At 34.7% G+C, this 7594-nt stretch overlaps 1 long non-coding RNA gene across 1 annotated transcript in view; it reads right to left on the bottom strand.

The window, feature by feature from the left end:
* Positions 1-3605: 3605 nt before the first annotated feature.
* LOC118625721 overlaps positions 3606-7594 on the bottom strand; it is a 130453-nt gene continuing 126464 nt past the window's right edge. Inside the window, exon 5 of the long non-coding RNA XR_004958713.1 lies at positions 3606-3872. This is a non-coding gene — a long non-coding RNA (uncharacterized LOC118625721). The remainder of the gene's footprint in view (positions 3873-7594) is intronic.

Raw genomic sequence — 7594 nt, 5'->3', positions numbered from 1 at the left:
GTTCCAATTAAGTCATACTGTGAATCCCACTATAAGCACCAATAAAGTTTAAATATTTTTAATGTATAAAATAACATTACACTTTAGGATATTTGTTATTATTGTCTACCCAGTATTTAAACTTCTTTCATAACTGAGGGAAGACCCCATTGTGTGAGACTTGGTGGGAACTTGCTTCCCCCCGACCCGCTAAGGCATCTAAGAGGAAGCAAACAGTTCAGTTCCACACACCTGCAGCCAGGGCACCAGCTCGTGCCCCAGGCTCAGACAGCTGGCTCTTTTCCCAGGACTTTGAATCTGGATTGAGTGATGCAAGTAAAAGGGAATGACTAGAATCATTTGTAGTGGCATCAACCATCAGCATGGTGTCCAATGATGATACCAAGCAGAGCTGACTTTTTTATTATTAAAAAAATTAGAGTTAATTTCTATTCCTTGCAATCAAGATCCTGACTAGTCCATACACAGTTAGGATCTTCAACATTTTTGTTTGTAATGTATAGCTATCAGATTAAGTAAGCAGTACCTTTTAAAATTAAGATCAAAACACAATTAACAATAAGGCTGTAAAATATCTCATATGCCTTGTTCATTTTTCTCATGCATTCTTCTTTTCTTGGCATCCCAAAAAAAGAGAATAAACGTATTTTTGTTCTTATAACTAAGGGATGTGTCGTACAAAAACAAAATAGCACAAATTCTTCTTCTGAACAATTTTAATTAGATGGTGTATATGTTCCCAAATTAGGTTTTCCTAGATTTGTTTTATTATTATTTTTTGGCTTAGCACGTGAGTTGATTGATGCCAGAATGTGGATAGAAATGTTGGTTGAAAGGGTTATATTGATATACTCATCATAGTGCTAAGGCTCATTCTGTCAAATCCCTTTACATATCACTTTTCCCCAAACATAACTCAGTGAAATCTTCTGCTATTTTCTGGGGTTTTTTTTCGAGGGGAAAAAATTCTAACCAGCTTCTCATATTCTCACTCTCAAGAGTTCTGCCCCATTATCTTGGGGATATTAAATGCCAAGCTCTTGTTTGAAAATACAGGCTACCTCAATAAGGCAACTGAACTGCAGAGCAATCAATTCTTTGCTTTCAATGAGATTTAGACACTTTTGCTTCAATAAAAGTTTATTAAGCCATATCCCTTTCTAAAGTATTTTCTGGTACTATTTTTTTTTTAATGATTGCTATTCTCATTTTACAAAACCTTCTTGAGTCCTGTTACCTTGGCAACAGGTAACATATAACATACTTCATAAGACCAAAAACTAAAGACAGCAGAGTGGAAGCCAGCCCTTCTTATCATTTACAAGCTCACAGATGGAGGATTTGTGGCATCATGATAAAATAGTGTGTACCAAGAGTTTCAAGAAGAGTTAAAATTATTGCTTCATTAGCATTTTTTAGAACTGTCCAATGATTTTATTTAGCAATACATATAGAGCGCTTATATGTGTCAGGCAGTGCTATAAATCTGTAAAATTAAAATCTAAATTTTCCTAGACTTCTAAGTGATGGACTCTTATTCTCCTCAGTTTACATGTGAGGAAACCAATGCATAGAAAGTTCACTTGCTCAAGGTCACATAACTAGTAAATGTCAGAGGCTAGTTTCACCTCCTGGTAGTTTGGGCCTTTTGTCTGTTATTGAATTACTTAGTGTTTGCCTATGACTAAAGCTTATTTGACATTGAACTTAAAATTTAAATCATATTTAATGTTTTGTGGCAAAATGTCAAAAATACTGCACATACAAACACATCACTAAGTGTATATCATCGCACCTTAGGCAAGGCAAACATCCTGCCTACATTATTCAGTCCCAGTTGGTTGGTCTTCTTGCTCCACTACATGATAAAGAAAGCCAAATAGAAGAAGGAACATGGTTAACATTTCTTGAAAGATGTTCTTGAGAGCCTTCATAAACCTTGTCTCATCCAGTAATTTCAACAGGATAGGTATTTTTATCTCTGCTTAATGATTAGGAACTGAGACCCAGAAAGGTTAAGCAACATAAAACCATCTGCCATACATGGCCATGGTTTTTACCAAACTTGGTAGCACTGAAAACCCAAAAGCCCAAACAGAAGTGGGAACTCTCACCTGATTATAAAATTATCTGCCTCTAGCCCTGGTCAGTTTTGCTTGGCCGTTAGAGCATCAGCCCATGGACCAAAGAGTAGCCGGTTTGATTCTGGTCAAGGGCACATACCGCAGTTGCAATTTGTTCCCCGGCCCTGGTCAGGGTCATGTGGGAGGCAACCAGTAGATGTGCCTCTCTCACATCAATGTTTCTCTCTATATCTATCTATCTATCTATCTATCTATCTATCTATCTATCTATCTATCTATTATCTCTCCATCCCTCCCTCCCACTCTACCTGAAGATGAAGATAAATGGAAAAAAAAAAAAAAGAATCCTCGGGTGAGGATTTAAAAAAAAAAAATTAGCTTCCTCTGAGTCAAAAATATCATTTCCTCTCCTCTATGATTCAGATGCTATATTAATTATATCTTCAGTCAGTTGCCATTGTGAGAGAGGATGTTTTCCTGGACCCTCTTAGAGTCCCTGGCTGAGTCTGAAAATTAAACTGATGAAGACAGATTAACAGGAGAAAAGCATACAAATTTATTTAATTGTTCTATGTGACACAGGAACATTCATAAGGAAACAAAGACCAGAAGAAACAGTTATACCTAAGTATTTTATGCTGGACTTAATGAGGAGTAGGCAGTGGTGGAGGAATATGACAAGTTAAGGGGGATAAGGTAAGTGTGGTGAACTGGGGGAACAGCAATGCCTGTTGTTCTTCTTGGTGTCCCCTTGTCTTTAGAGATAAGGATGCTCCTTTCCTCCAGAAAGTCCTCATGACTGTTTCATGAAAAGGGTTTGGGGTGGGGAAGATCACTCTGACCTTCCGCTGTTTTCTCAAACTCCTTCAGCCTAAATATCAATATGCAGGGTGCCATGTTTTGAGGCAGCATGCCCTAAACCCACCACCACCTCTCTGTGGACCAGGCAATAGATTCACTCTGGAGTCTATTTTATTCCAAAAGTTGTATTGTTTTTTGTCTGTTTCAAATTATCTTTATTGTTAATATTATTAATATTACTCCCTCACAATAGATTCCCCAAAATTGAATTTTGAATTTAAGGAAATAAACTTTATATGGTCCTTAAAATATATTTTAATATTAATTTTCCAAAACAGCTCTACCAAAAGACATTGCCACCACAAATGTATCAATGTAATATATAATCTCAAGAATTGTATTGCATTTTTACAGAATTGGACATTTGAAAACCTTAAAAATATTCCACTGATGCAGCGGGGTGGGGGGGTTCATCTTATCATCACTCATTTTTTTCATTAATATCCATTCTGACCAACCTTAAACTAAAAAAGGAGATACTATAATTTTAGAAAAACGTATGAAATACAGTGTTTCCTTAATAAAGTAGTACTTTCTAGCAAACACATTCTCCCAAACTCCTACTAAAATATCAACCAACACAGAGGAAAGGTGAAAACTCACACTTGACTGCAAGTTTTCTAGAAGCACAATGTGTTGCCAAGCCTGTATTCCTAACCCTTAAGCCCTGCCTCCAGCTTTGCCTTTATTAGTCAAATGAACCTTAAGCAAATTACCAGCCTCTCTCTGCCTCAACTGTCACATCTGTAGGATGGGAAAGACGGTAGGAACTATTTCAGGGCTTGTTGTAAGAACTGGGTTTATCTGTGCAGAGCTCTTAGGAGGGTGCCCGGCAGAGGAAGTTCTAAGCGTACATGAGCTAGCATTAGCTTCCATCATCATCGCTGTTGTCAATCCAGTGTTTCTGACAGCAAGCACTGTGTGTCCCTGCAATACACAGAATTAGGGTTGTCACTCAAAGTTATTGTAGCAGATACTCAGAGGTGTCATTAAGTGGCATGAGTCACTTGAAGGAGAAAATTATGCCTTCCTTTTTCAATTTTCACTGAATCCTTCTGATTAAAACAAGATTAAAGTTTCAATGTTGGTGTCAATAATGTTTAACTCTCTTCAACAATTGATAACCTCCTTCATTACCTAAGGGAGTACGTTTCAGATTGACAACAAACAGTATCCAGCTAGAATGTAATAACAAATTAATTTTTAAGCATATTTATTTTCGTAAGTACCTTCTATTTCTATTGTTTTAATAATGTTTTCATTTACATAATATAAAGCTTTTATAAAATAACTTTTAAAATGATGTATCTATTTAAAGAAAATGTTAAGTAAATAATAGATGATAAGCAGATGTGTAAAAAGCAAGAAGTGTACATAAAAGATTTAGTTTGGAAAAGTTTGTAATCCTTATACTCAAAAGCAGAGATTGGCAATTTTTTTCTGTAAAGAGCCAGGTAGTTAAACTTTCAGGCTTTGCAGAACATAGTCTCTGTTGCAATGACTCAACTCTGCTATAGACAATATATAAATAAAGGAACATGGCTGTGTTTCAATAAAACTTTAATCTATAAAAATGTGTAACAGCTGAGTAAGGGCCATAGACTCAAAACTATGCAAGATTATTAGAATCTTGAAATAAATGTTTGATTATAGTCAAGTATTATTTTCAAGATTTCACTGCTGGAAAAGTAAAATCATTCATTTGAGGTTGGAGATTATTTTTAAATAGTAACTCCATATTAATTTCTTAAAATACTGTGGCAAAGATTTCAGATTTAAGACACAGCTTCACAATGTTATGAGGAAACAGGATGGATAAACAGCACCTAAACGTCTTTTTGTAATTCATATAAAAACTACAGGCATAATAAATATGTGAGGTGACAGCTGTGATAATTAACTAGACGGGGGGATCCTTTCATCAAATCATCACATACATCACGATGCACACTTTAAATATCTTACAATTTTATTTTTCAATTGTACCTCAATAAAACTGGGGGGTGGGACACAGTGTAATTACTGGCTTCCTAAAAGTGTATACTAAAGTACCTAGCTAAATCATTTCTGTTGTAATATGAATGTGGATATATATGTGTATTTTTTTAAGAAGACCTAATGATAGCTTTGCCTTTAATAATAAAAGATAACCTAAATGTGGTCTCATAAACTTTTAATTTTGTGACAAGTTCATCTTTATATAAATGATGTAATTAAATGTACTTATAGAATTTTAAAATGAACTGTTCCAAATAAAAAGATAAAACAAGAAATATGCATAGAGCACTTACCAGCCGCCAGGCACTATTGTAGCCATTTACATGTCTTAACTCATGTATTCTTCCTAAAAATCCCTTTGAGGTGGGTAGTACTATATTCCCAATTACATATAAAGAGAATGAGGCATATAAAATACCTCATAAGAAGCAGAGCTAGCATTTGAACATAACCAATAGACTCAGAGCCCATGTTCTTCCCCTGCTGCCCCTGCCACTCAATTTAGGACACAGTGGTTGGTTGTGTTTTCCTGAAAACTTCAGCTCAGCTTAAAATCTGCAAAATATGACAGGAATTTGCTTGCTGGCGCATCCGTGAGAAACTCATAAACTTGAACAAGAAGGAAGATTCCTTGAGCAGGAATGAGAGTAAATGAGAGCAATCTCAGGTAAGAGTTTATGAAATGTGCACTTGAAGTAACCAGTTTCATGGTAAGTTCTGAAATCCATAGCTGCAGACAGCGAGGGCCAAGGAGACTCTGGCACGCTGTTCTCAGTGGCTATGCTATACAAAGGCAGAAGCAGGCAGAGGCTTCATTTTAAGTGCTTGTTAGGCCAGACATCGTATTACAATTAAATTACAATTAAATTGAATGTTGATTTAAAAATTTAAAAATACTTCCCTTCCAAGTTCAGATGCTTATTATTTGCATTGGGTAAAAAAATGATCTTAATGTTATATATCTACATGAGTGGTAGTTCAGCTTCATAAATTTTCTTATTTTTACAGTTAAGTTTCTGTAGAATCAATTTAAGAATGTGTGGAATTTATTTCTGGTGCCTCTTATACATGTCCCATTTGAGGATAAGCATGAAAGGATGGTAATACCTAGTAGTGATTATGAAAATTGAAAAAAATTATAGCCTAAAACAGTGAATTTATAGCCTAAATTAGCATGAAGAAAGGCATGCCTTACAGTATACATCCCCACTCCAAATAAGGCAAATAATAATGGGATGATGACAATGGAATGCAAAAGCATCTTCCAAGGCTGTTATTACAAATTATTCCAAAAATAAAAGATATATTTTTATTTAGAAATTAAAACTTCAGTGTCTTTTGAAATTAGGATATCATTAAGCAACAAATTTGGGTTTAACAGAGTTTTTTTGTTGGTTTCTTTCAGTTTAATTTCAGCAATCATGTGAATAGTAAAAAAAAAAAAGAAGAAGAAGAAGAAGAAGAAGAAAAAGAAAAGAAAAGAAAAAAACAGAAAATTGAGGGTTAGTAATCCATCACCCACTGATTACTATCCAATTGTGCCTAAAGCAGCTATCAGAGTAGCATCAGGACATACCCTGCTAGCACCAGAAATAACATCAACAGTCTTGGTCCCCTGCACCTTTCACTCTCTGCTTTCTGACTCCCTTGTTTGATTATTATTCTCCACTCCATCTCCAGTTTTCTCTCTTTCTTTTCTTCTCCCCATTCTCAGAACCTCTATCTTTCTACAGGAATGAATGTAGTTGTCATATCTGGGATATTTATAACAGAGCAAAAAGAAGAGAAATCGGGAATTTCTACCCCATTATTAGATCTTTCTCCTCCTTCTCACCTAACACAAAGTTGATTCTCTCGCTGGAGTTGTTCTGTGTTATTCTCTTAACAAACAGAACTTTAGAAAACAAAGAAAAATTACTAATAAGTAATTTTATCTATAGTAGGGATAAAAATAGCCTTAAAATATTTTATAACCACCTTTTTCTAAAAATGATTTAAGTTTTTCAGAAATGTATTCAAATTAACATTATTAAACTAAAAATAATGGTAGCATTTTAGGACAAAGGATAAATACAGGGGTGGGCAAAAATAGGTTTACAGTTGTTGGTATAGAAAATAGTACAATAATTAATAAATAAATAATACAAGAATAAACTGTTTTATGTGCTTACAACTATAAACATACATTTGCCCATCCCAGCATAAGTGGAAAAAGAAAAGAAACAAAGATAAAACTGAAGTGAGTCAACATGGAAACACCTTTAATGAGGTCCCATTTTGCTATAGATGGGCCGCAAATTCAGAATTCTGTAATTCCAATAGGAAAAATTACAAATTGTTACATTATTTATGGTGGCGTAACAAAAATTATATTTTCTTCTCAGAAGTCCAAGTATTTCTAGAGACCTTGGATAGAAGACAATGTCCTCAACACTGTTACAGAAAGCACAGTAGAAAGTTTCACAATACACATCTCATACCATGCTGCAACTCATAGCAAGCTATTCTACAAAGAATTTCGGAAGATGTTGAACAAAATGCTATGGCTATTTGAGTGGAGAAACATACCAAAAAACACAGAAATTATGTAGGAGCTACTGATTAGAAACATTCTAATTATCTTTATAAACTTTTCTTACAAGAAGAAATTG

Source organism: Molossus molossus, unplaced genomic scaffold, assembly GCF_014108415.1.
Source record: "Molossus molossus isolate mMolMol1 unplaced genomic scaffold, mMolMol1.p scaffold_m16_p_11, whole genome shotgun sequence".
Classification (NCBI taxonomy): domain Eukaryota; kingdom Metazoa; phylum Chordata; class Mammalia; order Chiroptera; family Molossidae; genus Molossus; species Molossus molossus.
The sequence above is the reverse complement of the archived record's forward strand: the minus strand, read 5'-3'. Positions and strand labels throughout refer to the sequence as shown.